Here is a 21,605-nt window from a genome sequence, read left to right on the forward strand (position 1 = left end):
TTGTGTCTTCATTTTTCTCCTACTCTATCTTTAGAATAAATACACTAAATATTCAAAGATAGTTTATGAGACACAAGTGATGATTTTGAAGTAGAAGGAGGACTATCTCATAGATTGACTAATAGTTTTAGATTTGATGAGTGTACTTGGTGATTGACATTCCTTTAGGAGAGTTCATCAACTCAACATCACTTTATAATTGATCATACACAAGCTTTAAGCTTGTGGACATATAATGAATCTCATCATTATAGTTGTCTATTAGATCACTTTAAGTGGATGATCATATGTTTCTATGTGCAAGCATATAAAGACGAATTTTTTAGAATAAGGAAATACGATAAAAGGGTTGACTTGGGTTGCAAACCAAGCCACCAAATCCAAAATACAACAATTGTTTAGAAAGGATCAACCATTTCCATGTCGAACACGGAAATCAAAATAGTTCTAAAAATCCGAAACATAACTTAAATAAGACAATAATAAAAAGCCAAGCTTCATTGGAAGCTACTCCTAGCTCCTTGATGATTTCTCAAGCTTGCTTTTCCTTTCCCTTGTCTTTGCTTGAAGGAGGCCCTATTTACAATAAAAATGGGATACATTATCATAACTTTGTATCAAAATACCATAGTTGAATTAGAAACATAAAAGAAAGGATAGTCATTTACCTACTGGAGTGATCTTTCCAGCTTTAATGTCACCAAGGTACTTGGAACAATTCCTTTTCCAATGTCCAACACCATTACAATAATGGCATTTATCAAGAGGACCCTTCTTGATCTTGGAAGTGCTAGCTTCAAAAGTCTTAGCCTTGGTGGACATGGGAGCTTGCCTCTTACCCTTTTTCTCATTCTTCTTGAACTTCCCCTTACTCTTGTCGCTTATGTTAAGCACATCCTTAGGTGGGTTAACATTTAACCCCATGTGTCTTTCGGCTTGCACAAGTAACTTGTGCAACTCTTCAAGAGACACGTCCTTGTCTTGCATGTTAAAATTCACCCGGAATTGAACATATGCTTTGACTTTGGATATGGAGTGTAGAATCCTATCTACAATGAGTTCTTTGGGGATTTCAACTTTTTGAATCTTCAAAGTCTCGACTAGCTCCAACAATTTGAGCACGTGAGGGCTAACCTTTTGGCCCTCCTTGAAATCGAGATCAAAGAATGTCGAGGCCGCCTCATATTGGACGATCCTCGGAGTTTGTGAAAACATTGTCACAAGCTTGGAATAGATTTCATTAGCGGTGCCCATTTTAAAGGCTCTCCTTTGGAGATCCGCCTCCATCGCAAAAATCAACACATTTTTCATTGCGGCGGATTCTTTGTGGTAAGCCTCATATGCTTCCCTAGTGGCGGCACTCGACCTAGCATTAGGTTCGGGTGGAGAGGCCTCGGTGAGGTAACGAAGCTTGTCGTCACCTTGGGCGGCTAATTTGAGTTGGGCATCCCAATCGGAGAAAATTGACCCATTCTTTTCAAGTTTACAATGATCCATGAAGGATCAGAGCCATGAAACATTAGTGAGAGGTGCGGCGTTGGTGTTTGGTGCGGCCATTTGTTATGAGAAATAAAAGTGGTCTACAAAACGAAAAAAGAAGAAATAAAACATTTGTCGTTTTCACAATAATAATAATACTTGTAAATTTAATTTAAACAAGTTTTATTGCATTTATCTAGTGACCTCTATCCAACTTGATAAATGATTCCAAGACCCAAATTCATATCAACTTAGGGCACGGTGTGCCGAAATACACTTTATTAACATAACTTGGTGGATTAACCTTTTAATCGATTCTACTTTTAGAACTCTTGGTCGATAAAATTACATTAATATTTATCTGTAGCCCGAAACACATCCGGAAATCGTCGTGAATACTTTCATTGAGTTCAACACAAATTTCGAATAAATGTGTCCATGATCCAAATGTATATTAACTTAGGGCACGGTGTGCCGAAATACCCTTTTTTAACATAAATTCGGTGGATAGACATTTATCACCCACTTCCCCTACGTAACAAGGTTTGTACCCCGGTGTGGCCGAGTGCACTCCCTCACGAAATAGGTTTTCATGGTTTCTACTTTTTGGAGGCTAAATCTCAATTGTTTGTTTTAGCGAGAGGTCATGTCAATTTATTATCTATCACGTTTTAAGTGAACTAAAGCGGTGAACTACGATAATTGTAATTGACACGGTCGATAAACTCGATTAAAATGACAATGCATGTTTTTAGTTATGGCGATTTAGCGATGCATGCAACATATAAAATAAAATGCAAAGCATAAATAAAATCCTAGTATGGCCTTCCTAAAATAGTAAATTTAATTAAGTATTACATATTCGGAAACCAACTCCTTTGGTCTCTTGAACTTCGGTCTTGGCACGCATCTCGAGGTAACACCGTCTTCATGGAAACTCCGGGAAATTACAAAGTAATAAATAAAATTGTAAATGAATTACATAATTTCCTATTATACATTTGTAATTAAAATTTAAATCTATTAAATTACAAAACGGTGATACGAGATCATAATAAATTACAACCGAATCGATATTCCCATACATTTCGGGTAATACCAATTAAAAACTAAGGCCATACTAAGTAAAATTACATAATTCAAAATTACATAAAATTAAAACTAAAATTATGACAATCATAAATAAAATGCAGAATTATAATATGTATGAACATGCCCAATTTTAAGCTAAATCGCCTTTAAGGAGCCAATATCGTATATTAATCGGTTTTTACGGATTTGCATGATATAACCTTTTATAATCACAATAATTACATAAATTCATATTTATGTACAAGTTAATTACCCTAACCAACTTAGGACTCAAAATTACTCTCCACTAACATATTGACAATAATTAACTTATATTTCTTAATATTGTTCATAAATGGACTCAAAAATACAATATTATATCATAAACTTCAAATAAATCATAAAAATTTCAAATAAATTTGAAATTTAAACTCATGAACATTCTGGAAAAAAATACCATGACACTCATAATGTTCAAAACTTAGGTTAAAAATTTCGAAAATTTATCGAGGAAAACAATGTTGCGGTTTATCGGATTTATCAATTATTACCATAAAAAATGAGAAAAAATTATTTTTATTAACTTTTCACTTTTAGATCTGAAATATATGATAAAATGCAATATTTGACGTTTTTCCTTAGTCATAAAGTATGTTTTAGCAATTTTTACTAATTAAAGTCACTATTTATGTGATTTTTCATCAAAAATTCATAAATCATGCATTAAGACTTCATTATAGCCAAATATTTTACACACATCTTATAAAATTGCATGTGACAACATACTAAATTTCTATGACCATATTCGAAATATAACTCATATTAACCTAATTTACCATTTAAATACGATTTTAACTTGAAAAATCCATATTTCGAGCATAACAACTCATATTATTATGAAGATGTACATGCCATCATTATATACTATATGTAAAAACATATCCAAAAACCACTGCAAAAATCGAAGTTTAGCTATTTTTAGTCCAAAAATGACATTTTAATCATAAAAATCACATTTTAATGTCATTATTAATAAAAATGAACAATAAAATCAATAAATAAACCAAAATATCCTAAAAACATTTTAGGATCAGAAACTTTAATATGTATAATAAATTTCGTGATATATCATAATAAACACAAATTTATAAGTTTTATTTGTTAATCGTATAACTCGGAAAAACAATAACCGATTTGCATGCAAACAACCTAAGGCTCATGATACCACTCGTAAGAAAATATTAATCTCATATTTCGACATATTCATATATGTTACAATTTAATTTAGTCATAAAATTAAATATTGATCTTATGCATGCAAACATAATTAGAAAAGGGAAGAAATCGTCATTCTTACATTGAGTATTCAGATATATGGGCACAAATGAGTTCTCCTACTCACTTGTTCTTGAGTTTTCCTTACTAATGGAAGAACAAGGATTCAAGGATAGAATCCCTCCCAAAGATGAATACCCAAGATAACCTCTTAAAAATAAATATTATTTGAATCTAGAACAATATTTATCTTACTAAAAATTGACTCAAAATATTGTTTTGTCCTCTTGAAATTTTCGGCCAAGAGAGGATGAATTTTGGAGTTTTATTTCTCTTTCTAAACTTCTCTAAGTTGTTTTTGGATGAACAAAAATAATGCACACACTAGTAATGATATTATGTGCATTATAGTGATTATAAAGGGTAAAAACCCTTTGCTTGCATGGTTGGGAAACCGGGTATGGGGAAGGGGCTATGGCCAATGCATGAGCTTCAATTCTTCCCAAGAATTATAGGCATGCAAGGCTATGTATTAGGTCTTATGATTATGCCTTCCACTTAACATAATTAACATAAATAAGCTTAATACTCCCTCCTTATTTTCGGCACATATTGTGTAAAATGGAAAGTCCATTTTACACATTATTTTGTCAATTTGTCACATGTAACATGTTCCAAGACATTATGTGTATAAAATGTATTTTTAACAATTAAAAATCAACATATTAATAAAATATGTCACTTATAAAATTAACCTAGTAATTCATAATTACTTGTACCAAAAAGTGTTTTCGAATTATAAACTACAACATTCTGTATTTATAATAATTTATTCATTCCGTTTTAATTGTTTCCGTAAACAAAAAATTTCATCTAAGTAATAAAACAATTCGATTACTTAGACCGTATCTAATTTAATCAAATTACAATGAGACACGTAAATATTACTTCCAAAATCGTCGGTCAATTTTAAGTAATTTAATTAACCCGTATCGTTATACGATCAATTAAATAATCAATTAAGAGTGTTACCCTTTAGGTATGACCTAAGGGGATCAACTGATCACCACCATCGCACGACAGTAATGTCAAACTCTAGTCAGCCAATCATTACCGATATGTGTGGACCAGTTGACTGTAAAAATATTACATCCCACATGTATTCTGAAAATGAGACTTAAACATGTGATCATCATGATCGACAGTTGTGATCGCATTATTGTCGGAGGACACATATTCCAACAGGATACTCGACCGACTAGGGCGTACTCAGCCGAGTATTTCTATACTCGACCGAGTACCACGTCAGTTAACGTGTTATTATAAAACACAGAATCGTAAACCCAATTTATTTCTTTGAGGGTTCCTTTATCTTTCTAACCCTAATACCTCTCTCCCAATTACCTCTCATCACCCTATACTATTACATGGCCTTAACACTAACCGAAGAAGGGAGATGTTTTATGCTTGAAGTCATCGAGTCGGGTTGTCACCGTTGTCGGCATCAGTTTGCGTTTCAAAGTGAGTTTGTGTTTCGTCATCATCTTTATGCAGGTCTTGAATAGTCTAATAATAGGATGTGATTTCTACTTGTAGGATTCATCACGGAGTCTTGCGTGGCTTGTTTGTTGGATACACGTACATGGAATAACAAAAAGGTAGGGTTTCCCTACTCAGTTGTCTGTTTAATTGATTTAAGATGATTGTGATTGTATTGGCATGATTAGTATCGTTGTTGGCTTGTCTTTCTTGATTGTTGGAATTGTGGTGGATTGGCTATATTTGTAAGGTGCGTCCTCTGCTGAGTGGAGTAATTTTCGGGAATGGCTTCACTCCCTTAATTTGCTCCTTGTGGTTCCTGTCACAAAGGGGGATGTGCACATTAATAGACATGGGTTGTTGCTCGTTGCGATGAGCGGGGCTTAGGTGGCCAAGGCTGTGGTCCCCCACTGGCGGTATGGATTACCCGTTGCGGTGGGTAATCTGGCAGGGCTACACCCTTAAGTGTGTGGTCTGATATGAGATGTGATTGGAGTCTGAGAGTGGTTGTCTGAGTGGTTGTCTTGGGTGTCTCTCTTGCGCGCAGCTTACTTTGTTTAATCTGTGACTGACCCCGTGTTGTGTTTTCTAAAACTGTGGTGATCCATTTGGGAAGGTGAGCAGTTGGTTTAGTGTGTGGTCTGATATGACATGGAAGGGAATCGAGTCATCACGATGTCGAACTAGATGCCGCTGTCACACATGTCTAATAGTTCTTTCAGTTGTATATGTTGTAATCTTTCTCACGTTGGTTTATGTTGTAAAGAATAAAGTTAATTAATAAATATCCAGTTATTGTTTATTTGATCTACTTACCTCGGGCAACCGAGATGGTAACGCATCTATATGCTGGGGTGGTCCTTGGTATGGCACATTGGTATATGGGGGTGTTAGATGAAGAAGACCATCTCCCGAAAATGGCTCCAAAATCCAATACTAGTAATACCAACAACACCATCGCCACAATCTCAATATTGTAACTAAACTAACACAACAAGGTACTGATAACAATGGTAACCACATAACATGAATTAACAAACAACCATGAACTGAAACTGAGTAGGGAAAACCCTACTTTTTCGCCACTTCATAGCAATCGCATAAATCATATCGACGCCTAGCAAGAATCCATATCATACCCTATAATCAAAAACTATTCCATGTCACTATGCTCTTTAAGATTAACTAAACCATAATCAAATATCCAAAAACTCACCTTGAAGAATAATCAGATGCTGACGGCGGCGACGACCCGACTCGATGACTCCATGCCTAAACTATCTCCCTCCTCGGTTTAAGGTTCAGTTTAACTCATGATTGGTAGTGAGAGATGGGAGTATTGAAAGAGAAACAGTTAGGTTTAGAAAATGATGAAACGTATTGCCGAAATGATATAAGTCGTACCCTCCGCGTTATACAATAAAACGCTATCAGATCTGTACTCTGTCGAGTATGGAACATACTCGGCCGAGTACACTGCACTCGGTCGAGTACCAAAGCTACTTGACCGAGTGACTCTTACTAGGTTGAGTATCCAGTCAAGAACGTAACATAACTCCCCCCTTCTATCTCTTACTAAGGTTCCCACATGGTCAAACGTCCATCAACGGGTCACTAATAGGACAGGTTTTACAGAACTATGTTGTAAAACGGTAGAGTTAAAAATTTAGCATTGAAGTTGTCAAAAGGATTAGGACGTGATGGGCATAGGATAAGTGCATGATTAGTTGGTTGGTTATGTGGTAATTGTACATAATTATGTTATGTAGGTTATGGATTTGTAAAGGTTCGATTTGATTGCGTGTGTGTCTTGTGTGACTCGAAGATTTGCTATCGAGGTAGGATAACTACTCAACTCGTCTTATCTCTGTTGGTTTGTGAAATTTATAAAAGTATTGTGGAATCGGATGGATTAGTGGATATGGATTATATATTGTTGAATTATTTATTGTTGGATTATTCATATTGGAAGTTCATCTGCATTGGATACCTTAGCCTCGTGTCTGGGATGAATTTATAATGTCATGGATATGCATTGAATACCTCAGTTTTATACTGGGATGATGAATACCTCAAATTTGATTGGGATGATGAATACCTCAACTTCAGTTGGGATGATGAATACCTCGGGTCAGGTATTAGCGGGATGACCGGAGTTTATGGAGATGAGCTCAATTGTATTTGCATATTATATCATATCATGTATTTTTATTTATTCCAAATTATATCTGTTGTTAGTTATTCTACTCAACCATTGGTTGACGAGTGCTTATTTTTTGTCCTGTCAAAATAAAATGATGCATGCTTTAATTGATGGCGTCCTATAATGAACCAATTAATATTTCCAGTTAATTGGGGAGCAGATTAAATAGCTGGTACTTGAGTTAGCTGACTTGGGAGCATTAGGGTGCGTGAGGATTCGACCACTACTACCTAGAAGTCTAGATCACATAGTTTTAGACATTTATTATTTACGTTATATACTTTATTTATTTCCGATGCGAGACGTAATTATTTGTAATAAGACCATTATTCATTAAAATTATCTAAAGTACTTTGGTTTCGTTTATCTTTTTGTAATCACCGCCTCAAGAAATTAAGATGGTAACAGTCCCTGTTATCTAAGAATGCCTAGTTCAGACTCTTGGATAAATAGGGGTATTACACTAGCCCTCTACTTGCTTGTTGAAATGTGTGAATGAATGTTTGCATGTTTTGTTCTCTTGTTAAGTACACTTCTAAGATCGAAAGCCTTAAGTACTGCTAGAACCATGCTTGTATGGGTAGATTAACTTGGTGTATAAAAGAGCTAGCCTAAGTCTCCTAGGTAGGGTTGTTAGATCGACAGACTCGACCCACTAAACCAATTAGGCTTATAATGAACCAAAGACCCAACCACTAAACCCTAATCTATATATCTATATAAAAGAGAGTTTTTTCGAGCGATTCTAGGCTGTCCACATCATCACAAATTAATTTAGGAAAGTTTTAAAAATAATATTTTTGATGTAAAAAATAAAGTGGTAAATCTTTTAATTACTATAATAATATATATTTCTTATTTTATAGTCAATAAATATTTCTAATTTTATTATAAAAACTTTTACATTTCATTTGGCAAAATAATGTCAATATGTAAAAAAAGTTATGAAAAAAATATAATTAGATTCGTGGTAAGAAATGCTATCATTAGAGTATAGATTTCATATAATTTGCACATATTTAAGAGGATGTACTTTTTAATATGTTATATGTTCTACATTGAACGTATAAATATTAGAATTCCCTCACATCGAAAGATTAACATAAGGTGAGCTGATCCTATGATTATAAATAGAAGACATTCTTGGAACTCAGATATCAACCCAAAAAATTTTGAGTCTCTCAAGTATTGTCTTAGAGAGTTCTTAAGAGTTAAGAGTTTGTATCATTATCTCCATAATATAATTTTTTTTCAGTCTCTCAAGTATTGTCTTAGAGAGTTTTTAAGAGCTAAGAGTTTGTATCATTATCTATATAATATGATATAAAAAATAATGTGGAGGATGTTTTAATTATTATAATATATATTTTCTATATTATATTCAGTGATGTTTATATAAAAACTTTTACATTTCATTTGCAAAAGTATCGTTAAAAAAATTATGAAAATTATATAATTAGATTTGTGATAAAAAAAATGTTATCGTTAGAGTATAGATTTCTTATCATTTGAGCATATTTTAATTATGATAAAAAAAAAGACAAAAAAAAACGTATGAACATAGTATAGTATTAATCGGGTTGGATGTCGAACTAGGTGCGAAAAAAGATGGTTTACTTCGTACTTCTTAGTATGTTATTTGTCCCACATTAATAATTTAGGTGTTGTTAATATATAATGTATAAATAGCAAAAAATGTCCCACATTGGAAAATTATTCATAAGATAGGGTGATCCTATGATATGGTTAAAAAAATTATGAAAATAATATAATATTCATGGTAAAAAAAATGTTATTATTGGAGTATAGATTTCATATTATTTGGATATATTAAAGATGATATACTTCTTAGGGGTTGTTTGATTCGAGAAGAAGGAATAGAATGGAACGGAGTATGATATCATAGATGTATGAGATTACAACTTCATTCCATCTCAAAGTTGTTTGGTTCAATCGAAATAAGTAAGGGGAAGGAATGAAGTTTATTGAAGGGGAGAAGGTGGGTGTGAGTTTCCAAGCGGTTGAGATGGAGTTAGAATCTATTGAGTATCTAACTTCTCCAAAAATCACCCAACCAAACACTTGAATAGATTCAATCCATTCCATTTCATTCCAAACTAGCCAACCAGGCACCCATTAGTATGTTATATGTCCCCACATTGAACATATAAATAATAAAATTTTCTCATATCGAAAGATTAGCAAAAGGTGGGGGTGAACCTATGATTACAAATAGAAGGCATCCTTTGAACTTAAATATCAATCCAAAATCTTTTGATTCTCTCAAATATTATTTTAGAGACTTCTTAAGAGTTTATATAATTATCTCCATAATATGATATTAAAAATAATGTGGAGAATGTTTTGATTATTATAACACATGTTTCCTATATTATACTCAAGTGATAGTTTAATTTTTATATAAAAGCTTTTACATTTCATTTGACCAAAAAGTATCTTTAAAAAAACGGTGAAAATTATATAATTAGATTTGTGGTAAAAAAAATGTTACCATTAGAGTATAGATTATACATTATATATAATCTAAGTTCTAAGATAGCTCCTATTTATAATCACAGGATCATTATGCTAATCTTTCGATGTGGGACAATTTTATTATTTATATGTAGTATATTCATCACACTAGATTATGTTTCAATTTTACTACATTAACATATAACATACTAAGAAATACACAATATTTTATATTAACAAATTATATAAAATCTAAAACTCTAATGATAGCATTTGTAACCACAAATCAACTTATATTATTTTCATAATTTTTTTAACGATTTTTTTTACCAAATGAAATGTATAAGTTTTTAAATAAAAATTAGAAAAATCACTTGAATTAATATAATATCGTAAATTATAATAATTAAAAGATTCTACAGTTTATTTTTTGCATCCAAAAATATATTTATAATACTTTCCTAAATTAATTTTTAGGAAACTCCACCCTGATAATCATCATCATACATACATATATATATATATATATATATATATATATATATATATATATATATATATATATATATATATATATATATATACATACATATATATATACATACATATATATATATATATATATATATATATATATATATATATATATATATATATATATATATATATATATATATATATATATATATATATAGTGATAAGTTCTTCTAAGTCCTTAATATCTTTTGAGTCCCTAAGTCTTTATTAGGGCCCTTGGATTAGGAGAATGGAGAGTGGAGATTTGCCTACTTTAAGCCCATTATAGGCGTGAAAAAAAAAAAGGAAATAGGGTGAGCAGGAGAGAGGATGTGTGTGTCAGTACAATTGGCTATTACCCACTGTGCACACACCAACACATGCATAATCACTCAACAACCTTCCTCAACACATTTCTAAACATACTCCACCAAAACACAATTTGAAAAAAAAAAATCATCAGACTGGCGAAAATTGAGAGCAAATCCTACTTTCTTCATTTCTCATCTTCCTTTATCAGCTTGCATTAATAGCTTCCTTGATCATCTTCCATTATTATCCTCCAAGCTCAGAAACAAACAACAAGACCAACGTCCAACGTAAAAAATGACGGATTTGCAAATGATTCCATTTGGCCATGGTAATTATTGGGTTGTTTTTTTTATTTTCTTCATGTTAGTTTATATATCATATTTTTATGAAAACATTAGGTTAGATATGAACAGTTGTTTAAATATGGTGAGGAAGTGTATTTTAGGTTATTTTTGAAGCTTGTTTTTAATTATGTCAAATCTGTAAATCCACTCTTTTAACATGAACTCCATCATTATGGAGTTCAATATCAACTCTGTGAATAATAAGTTAAACTTCTCGATGATGGAGTTATTTATATGGTAGAGTTCAACATCATATGTCAGGCTTGAAATTTATAACAGTGAATATAGTATCTGCAACATGACTGTAACATTAAAAAGTGTAATTATAATTCGATGAAATTGTAATTTTAACTGCAAAAGATGTGATTTTAAGCCACCAAAGTATTATTGTAATTATTATGGTAGAATTGAATTTCAAAAGTGTAAAATTTGTATCTTATATTGAAATTGTCACTATCGTAAGTATAACTTATAAAAGTGTAATTATATCTGATAAAAGTATAATTTTAACAGGTAAAACTGTGATTGTAAGAGACAAAATATGTCAGTTTTCAAACTGTAATTCTAATAATTACAAGTATAATTGTAACAGACAAAAGTGTAATTATAACAACCAAATGGTTTATTGTAACAGAAAAGCAAGTTTTGAAACTGTAATTGTAATAATAAAAAGTATAATTCTAACAGATTGGACTGTAATTTTAACAAGTTAAATTGTTATTATAACAGGCAAAAGTTCTAAATTTGTAAACGTTAGTTCTTACTAGTAAAAGTGTTATTGCAAAAGACAATTTCTGTAAGTTTTCAAATTGTAATTCTAATAGAAACAAGTATAATTGTAACACAGAAAAGTGTAATTTTAACAACCAAAGGGTTGATTGTAACAGAAAAGTTGTAAGTTTATAAAGTATAATTGTAATAGTAGAAAGTATAATTCTAACAGTCAAAAGTGTAATGATAAGTACGAAAAGTGTAATTTTAAGAAATATATAATTTTAACAAATATATGGGTTACTTTAAGTTGTTATGAAAACAATTGATAATAATTACGCTATTGTCAGATAATATTGAGCACAATGGAAAACGAAAGCGGAACGAAGAAGAATTTTGCAAAGATGTTGAAGGTAAGTTCACCCCCTATGTTGGTCAGAAATTCCTGGAAATAGAGGAAGCAGTGACATTTTATAGAATTTATGTTGTTGCTTGTGGTTTTGATGTGCGTAAGTACACGACTAAGAGATGGCGTGGAGGGGAGATCAAATCTAAACTGTTGGTTTGCAACCGGGAGGGGTTCAAACAGAAGGGACAATTGGAGTGTAGTGGCGGCCAGGACTCAGGTAGGAGACACAAAGTCAGGCGTGTTGGTTGCAAAGCGAGGATTAGGCTATTTGTGATGAATGGGGAATTACGAATTGACAGATTCCATAGTGGCCACAACCATGAACTCGTATCAGCCAGAGATAGAGAGTTTCAAAAGTTGGCATGCAACATAACATACTATCACAAAATGATAATCCTTTATAATTCAAGGGTGAGTTGATTGAAATTACACTTTTCTTGATTAAAATTACACTTGTTTATGTTATAATTTCACTTTATTTTGTTAGAATTACACTTTTGTCATCTAAAATTACACTTTTTGAGTCTACAATTACATTTTCTATTGTTAAAACAACACTTTTCTTTTTTTGAACTGATATATTTGTATGTGTTTTAATTATGTTTTTGGTGATTAAAATCCGTACATCTAAAAGATTGTCAATAATCAACAGCTGAAGATAGGAGCTACGAAGACTTACAAAATTCTGAAGGAACATGTTAATGGGTTTGAAAACATCGGTGCTAGTTTGAATTCTTTTAAGAACTTTCACAGGGATGTGAAATGCTACATTCATGAACGGGACGGTCGGATGTTCGTGGACCACTTTAAGGAATTGGTCACATTACTAGACCAGGGTTCTTCTTTGACTATGATGTTGATTCTGACGGTAGCCTTAGTAAAGCTATATGGGCCGACGGGATCGCTAGAAGGAACTACTCAGTTTTGGGGGATGCAGTGTCGTTCGATCCGACATATTCCACCAATAAGTATGACATGTCGTTCACACATTTCACGGGGGTTGATAATCATAAACGGTCACCACTTTACGTGGAGCGCTTGTTGCTCATGAAGATGCAGACTCGTTTAAATGGGTGTTCACCCGTTTTCTGGGTGCGATGGGTGGCAAAGAGCCTAAGTACATTATCACCGATCAGGATCCTGGTATTCTTAAAGCGGTGCCATTGGTGTTCAAGACAGCGCGCCATCGCTATTGTATGTGGCATATCATGAACAAGGTTCCAAGCAAGTATGGAATGGCGAGAGATGATTATTCAGTGTTTCTAAAGAAATTGAATGCCATAATATGGGATGAAGACATTGAAGCGGCAGAGTTCGATGCAAAATGGGAAGAAATTGGCAGGGAACACAATGTTAATAACATTGACTGGTTCCAAGAAATGTACGCTAAAAGGAAGCAGTGGGTTATGGCTCATTGTAGGGACCTAGATATGGGAGGTGTTATGAGGACAACCCAAAGATCAGAGAGCGAAAATAGTTTTTTTAAGAGATTTGAGAGTAAGTCAGGAACATTAGTTGAGTTTACGATGCGTTTTGACAGCGCGATGGACCAGCAAAGACACACACAGAAACAGATTGACAACTATAACAGACACAGTTTCCCTGAAATATCAACGCATCTAGCTATTGAAGTGCACGGGGCGCAAGTGTATAGTCATAAAGTATTGGAGGAATTTAAAGAAGAGGCCAAGTGCTTGATTGGTACTTGTAAAAGTAGAGGATTCACTGAGTGTGGCTCTTTAGAAGTGACCACTGTAAGAGATGCAAACAGGGACAGAAATTATGAGGTCACATACTGCCCAGGTATCGTTCTGTAGCATTTGTTTGTTAAAATTATACTTTTATCTGTTAAAATTATACTTTTGTTGATTAAATATACACCTAGGGTTGTTAGAATTATACTTTGGGTTATTAAAATAATACTTTGGATTGCTAAAGTTATACTTTAATCCGTTAAAATTACACTTGTATTGATTAGTATTACACTTTGGGTAGTTAAAATTACAAATTGATTAAAGTTATTTTTTTATCCGTTACAATCACACTTTTATTGATTAAAATGCTACTTTTGTGTATTACAGTCACACTTTCATCTGACTGATTTAACTAACATATTACTCTATATTGTTGAACTAGATACATTGAAAGCCACTTGTAGCTGCAGAATGCTTGAGAGGAAAGGCATTATTTGCCGGCATGTCATATGGATTTACTCATCAAACGGAGTGAAGATTATTCCAGAACAATGTGTTGTTAAAAGATGGTGTAAAGATGCAAGGTTGTCTAAAATGTTCGATTGTAATGGTGAAGCAACTGAGGACGTTGATATAATAGATGGAAAACAGTTGCGATGTCGATAATGTGGTCGGAGATTCATCAGACAGTTGGGTTGCTCATGGGCAAATTGAAGAATGATGTCGAGAACTTTTCTAGTCTAATTAGACAGTTTAAGGAGAAACTCTCACCATTAGGATCACCATTGAATAAACGACAACAGTTGCAGAAAATTCTTGGATGTTCTCCTACTGAGGAGATAACCATTTTGCCGCCCAAGAAATCCAAGAACAAAGGGAGCGGAAAGAGAATGTTGTCGATGAAGGAAAAAGCAGTTGCTTTGGCAAGGAAGCCAAAACGTATGTGTAAAAATTGCAAGCGATTAGCTAACCATGACAAAAGGAACTGCCCTAACCTATTCGCAGAGCACCCGCCAGTGTCACAATCGTCAGAAACCTCATCGGAAGAAGAAGGAGATGGAGAAGACGAAGAAGAAGGAGAAGAAGAAGAAGAAGAGGAAGAAGGCATCTTAGAATAATCAATATAATACGTAATAAGTAGTACAATTTTTTGGGCATGTCTACACAAAATACGAGGTACAACATGATGTTTCGTATTGTGTTTAGACATCAAACTGCCAGGAAGACAACTGGTCGCCGTTGGTATTACAATGTATTTTGATGAAGTATTTTTTATTAGACGACACAGTTATTATGTGCAAATACAGAACGTTGCAATTTTCGCTCTTGACTATTATGACAAATTATGTTCTTAAAAGTACACATATCTAGGGAATAAAATTGCAATGGCCTCATATCTGCTTAGGGTAGGATTGTTATGATCAGAATTACACTTAAACTCATTATAATTACAGAGTATGCAATTTCAGTTACACTTCGTCTATACTAAAGCCTTATAACATAGTTATTATTGCACCATCTTTTAAATAGGTAAAACAACATAACTATATTTTCATAAATAAAACTCCTAAAATGACACTTTTGCCTTTTAAAATTACATTTATATTTTATGTAATGTAAGGTCTATCTATCACTGCTATGGTCTGTTAGAATTATACTTCTGACGGTTAGAATTACCCTTTTGTGGCTTACAGTCACACTTTCTTCTGACTGATTTACACTCTATATTGTTGAACTAGATACATTGAAAGACAGTTGTGGCTGCATCTTGCTTGAGAGGAAAAGGCATTCTTTTATAGAATATTGTAAGATTGTTTACACAAAAACTAACTGTCTACATTAAGGTTGCTAACATCTGCAAATAATACAAAGTATGGAATAAGTGTTTACATAGCCAAGGGAATATTCCCACAAAAACAGAACTACTAAATTAAGGTGGTTATTTTTTCACATTGGCACGAGGCTGTCTACGCTTTTGTTGTAATACCTTCCACAGTTTGTCCTTCGTGCTAACAAAAGCTTTGACCTTCTCGAGCACACCTTCGCGCAAAATGTTCATGTCTGCCAGAACGAGGGTAGCTACCAGCTGGATCAACAAATAGCGCTGTGATTTCTTCTTCTCGAGGTCTTCATGCTGAAAAGGAAGACCCTCGTATAAGAGCATAGCCATCATGGTGAACAGACCCGACTCTGGTTGGTTGAGAGTAGGTGACATCCCGCTGAAAGGTATCTGGCGCAACACATAATTAGGAATTTCCCGTGCCCTAGTGTTCTTCTTTTCCTTCTCCCGTGATTCTAAATAATCACTCACTGCGCTAGCCTGCAAATGTACATAATTACCTTATAAAAACTGATTGAACAAAAAAGATAGCATTCGGAAGAAAGCGATCGACATTAACTTACAATTAAACGCTACCGCTTTGCCAAATCTGCGACTTTTTCAAATCGAATGCCTTTGCCCGTCCAAAGAAGTCGATCGTATTTGATTTGTGATTGATACATACACATGCGAAGTGGTCGTCAATGCAGAACGGGACAAATAGCAAGTCTGTTTTCAAGTTAACGGTATGCTCACTTTATCGACGATGAAGGTGTCCCAGGATCCGGCAGTCGTCATAGTTCTTTGTCGATTGTGTGCCTGGTTGTTCAAACGTCCCGAGCATACCCAACAGTAAATCCTTGAAAAGGCAATAGTGAACATGATTAATGTGGTTACATTGTCACCCAAAATTACACTATTGTCCCTTAAAATTACACTTCATACGGTTAGAATGACACTTTTGTTGATTAAAAGAACTAAAGCGAAACATTCACCTAATAACACTGTAATTAAGAAAAGTGTCATTCTAAGTAACAAAGGTGTAATAGAAGTGGACATAAATATTATGCAATGATTAATGGAATTACCTTGTGACGTATACCAAAGAATGACATCCTCATTTGGTCGCCATATTCCTCCTTCTCCAAATGGTTCATCAAAATCGACCAACACTCGATGACATTTAACGACATAAGGTTTTCAGGCATCAAGGACATAATGTCTTTTCTCCGAAGCGTTGCGTGACGGGTGTACCAGACCAGCTGTTCACTGCACTCCGTAATATTAAAGAAGTCGTTAGTTATAGTAAAATAAATGTGAAAAATAAGCTGAGTATCCTTGATTAAGGAAGTAGTTAATTAAGCCAGATTGACAGACCGTTCATCATAAGTGTGGTCATCTAACAAGCAATAGTCGGCAACATGCTTCCTCCTGTTTTTAATATCCTTGATTAACGCTTGGTTGCCCTGGAGCAGCTTCGACACCACATTTGTGTTGAGACCACCTCTACCACAGTCGAGAGAGCAGCCCAACCCGTCCCCCTTTCCACGGGGATGGCTCTTAACGAGGGATAGCGCTTTACCGCAGATGGAATGCGCATGGCAACAAAGTCGCCTCCATAACGGGCTCCTGAAATTCGATTCGCGAGCACGTTTTGTGGACTCCGCCCTATGTCACCATCCTGTTTTCCTCTTAACAAAGATTCAACTTTCTTGTCAACGGATGTCCAGCAGTCGTTTTGAAATAACCAACCCGCATCAAGATCTCTTCTCTGATACTGTTAATGTCACAGAGGAGGAGTGTTGCAGCAATCTCAGCACGGTACAAACTCATAGCATCCTCTTTCCCGAGGTCACATTGAAAAGGGCTTCCGCGGTAGAACATCATATGTAGCATCATGAAAACACCACAGTCATTTCTCGAATACCCTTGACCTTGCCAGCTGAACTCAATGTTGACAATCTTGAACCCGCTGACCTTTGCCCCCTTAGACAGCCCTTTAGACACCAAATACTTCCCCATTATATTTGCCTGAACATGAAAAAACGTCAGTGTGTTAACGTAGTACGACCCATATAAATTGGTTGACTTTTGGATATCGGACACTTACCGAAATACGCGCTATCTCTCCGTAAGGGAGCGTTTCTATTGGGTCATCGTACTTGCGGTTGTCGAGGTAGTCAATCTGCTCGGTGAGAAAGTTGATGCACACGCAGCTGTAGTGATCACCGTCGCCAGATAACACGGGCAGAAAGATCTGCACCCCGTGTCGCTAAGATCAGAAAAAGGAAAACTTAAAAACCATGAGACAAGATTACATGTTTTGTTACCTACCATGTCCGTATCAAGCTGGAATGGTGCACGACAGGTTTCAGCCCAGGCATCCCAGCCACCATAAATGTCTTCGTCTTTGTTCAACACTTTCCCAAGCTTTTGAGCGTTCCAAATATACCTTGCGGGGTCCTTTAATTTGAAAAGTGTTAAATGCGTGAACAGATAATTAAAAGAGCTATTTTATAAAAATAAAGTGAAACTTTAACCAAAAAAAGTGGTAGAATAAACTCAGAAGGGAGATGTTAAAAGTATAATTTAAACAATCAAAAGTGTAATTCTAACGGCAAAAAGTATCATTTTAACGGAGAAATGTGCAATTTTAACATACAAAACAAACTTTTTAACTTTAAAAAGTATAATTCTAATGGACAAATGTGTAATTTTAACACACAAAGGTAACATTTTAACTTACAGTGTGACTTAGTCCAAAGAAAGAACGGGATATGTCCGAAGGTTTCATGATTTGGTTGAGTAGCAAGCACCAACCCTCAATAACACTTGTCATGATTTGGTCCCGAGGGTTCAAAGTTGCAATATCTTCACGGGTAATGAAATAAAACTCGCTGAATTGGACCAATCGTTCCCTACAACAAAAAAATTTAATTAGGGAACAAATATATATATAATTAGGAATGTTAAGGGCCTCCTGTAAAAAATAATACACTTACAACTCGTTAAACGCGTCTGACTGATTGAACGCATAGTCAATCACGTATTTCCTGTCACTGAACATTGGCACTAGGAGCTCCTGACTGAATGCTAGGTTTCTCGTCGCAAAGCACAATTCAGGATTAGGTGCCCCACAATCAATAGAACACCCAAGGTTCTCAATGACGTGATCCATGCATGGTAAGGGCTCACTCGAGTGAAGTAAAAAAGGATGGTAGCTCAGATCACTGTGAGGGACGTACGGGACCGGGATAGGAATGTCGGCGTTCTCGCCTCTGCCTCGTACTACGTCACCGTTACCTCTCTTCTCTCGATAGTCCCTTCCGAAGACTTCCCTAAGAACATCCTCAATCGCCGCATTTGTAATAAAAATAGTGTTATTTCATCATCAGTAAGTAAGTGTAACTGTGGCAAAGAAGAAAATATAATTTAGTAGACAAAATTATAATTCAAACAAAATAGAGTGTTATTTTATCACAAATAAGTGTAATTTTAACTAAAAATAGTCCTAAAATTCTAGAAGACAAAAGTGTAATTGTAAGCTACAAAAGTATAATTTTAACTTAAAAAAGTGTAGTTTTAGCAGAGAAAATTGTAATTCTAACTAAATAAAGTGTGATTTTAACTAACAATTGTCTAATTGCAGCAGAGAAAAAGTGTAATTCTAAGCCAAACAAGTGTTATTGTAACTAAAAAAAGTGTAACTTTAAAAGAGAAAAATGTAATTCTAACTAAATAACTTCATCCACGACACTTCTAAACTCTGAAGGTCAATGCATTACCTCCGTGATCCTTCAGTGCAGCCCCATCCACCACCTTCTCTACCACTGGCTTAGAACTAGTATCCAAATTTGGCTCATCATTATTCCACCCCTCCTCATTTTCAGCATGCACAGATATTGGGTGCTCCTGGAACAGCGCGTTTACGTCCGCAGTAGAATATACAGTACTTGTCCATTCTACGTCCATAAATTCCTTTGCCTGCAACGCATATACATATTCCGGCTGCTCGTTTCCCTTTAACAACCGCTCGTCAGTCGTTGCGCATCCGCCGTTTCCTGCACGCTCTTCATAATGTTTTTCGGCTGCGCGCTCTGCATCACATATCTCAGCAGTCGAGAATAGGAACTGAGTGGCAGGGGGGCAACTTCCATGTTCTGAACTTCCACCAAAGCATTATCCGCCTTCTCAGGCTCCCCGGCATCAGGCCCACAAAATTCAGCAGATTTAGAATCCACTTGTACAGCATCGTCTAGTGTTGCAGAAACCACTGTTGTACTTGAACATTGGAGACCAGGGTCAGCATTACCCTTCCCAATCTTGTCATCATCCTTGACCGTCTCGGCATTCAGAACTTCACTCACATGCACAACTGCTCCCGTAGCGTCGGAGGCCACTTTCACCAATTCTCTTACCTCTCCAATTCCATGGTCTTCTCTGGCCGACATTCTGCTCGGCGCTCTGCTTCAATAATCTCCGCAGACGAAATCAGCAATTGAGTGACGGGTGGATCAGCGACGGTGAGCCCATCCTCCTCATTTTTGTTGTCAGCTATCTCAATATCCCCGGCCACATGCACGTCCATATCCATCGTCTGCTCTTCTTCATTTGCAGCTGCAGCATTCGCATAGAACTTCTTCTCAGCCTCATCAAGATCTTCTTTTGAGTATATATCTTCGAGAATTTCCCGGTCAAATTTTGGTGGTTCTTTAACAGCCACCTGCTTTCCATCTACCTTCCTCCTTCTGTAAATAACGGAAATCTCACGAGTACTACCAACATCCACGTCGGTGTACTTACTGTACTCGTCTCTGTTAGCAGAGTCCGTAAATTCAGCCGTGCCGTAAAATTGCACGGCCTCCATTATCTGTTGTGTAGACACCTCCTGTGCTTTCTCACTGGCTGCTTCATCCGAAACAATTGAGGAAGCCACCGTGCCTTCACGGTCTGTACCAACATCTACAGTCACCTCTTCCTCATTATCGTATCCATCATCCTCCATATCATCACCATCCTCCTCATCGTCAACATTATCACCATCCTCCTCATCTTCATCGTCCTCATCACCATTGTCGTCCTCTTCATCATCGTCACCAACATGCTCCTCGTACCCATCGTCATCTACCTCGTCATTCTGATACTGATCACCTGGACTTTGTTGCAGAACAGGTGCTGATTTCACGGAATGATTTATTCGTTCAGCTATCTCCTGCATTTCCACAGCATAATCCTTCATCCTTTGGCTTTGAAAGAATGATTGCGTGCATTGTGTAGCGACAGGGTCACTAGAATGGTTCATCCCTCCTGTTAACCTTTTGAGCGTCATGGCTGCATCTGCATACCATGAATAGAAGACAGTAGCATTCCTTTGCATCTTCAAGTAAAGCTCATGCACATCCTACATTAAAATACAGATAATTGGACAATTGTTCAGTCAAAAGTGCTCATTCAAAAGTATAATTTTAACCTTGACAAGTGTAATTCTAAGGGCAAAAAGTATAATTCTAACGGTCGAAAGTGTAATTGTAAGCTACAACAGTAAAATATTAACTTTAAAAAGTATAATTTTAAAGGACAAAAGTGTAATTGTAACATACAAAAGCATAATTTTACCTTTAAAAAGTATAATTTTAACTGACAACCTTGTAATTTAAGCAATTACTGATTAATATGGCAATTACAATTGTAGTGTAATTGTAGTGAAAGAAAAAGTAACTTTAAAACATTAAAATTAGCCTTGACAAAGAAACGAATA

Source organism: Silene latifolia, chromosome 10 (genome assembly GCF_048544455.1).
Source record: "Silene latifolia isolate original U9 population chromosome 10, ASM4854445v1, whole genome shotgun sequence".
Classification (NCBI taxonomy): domain Eukaryota; kingdom Viridiplantae; phylum Streptophyta; class Magnoliopsida; order Caryophyllales; family Caryophyllaceae; genus Silene; species Silene latifolia.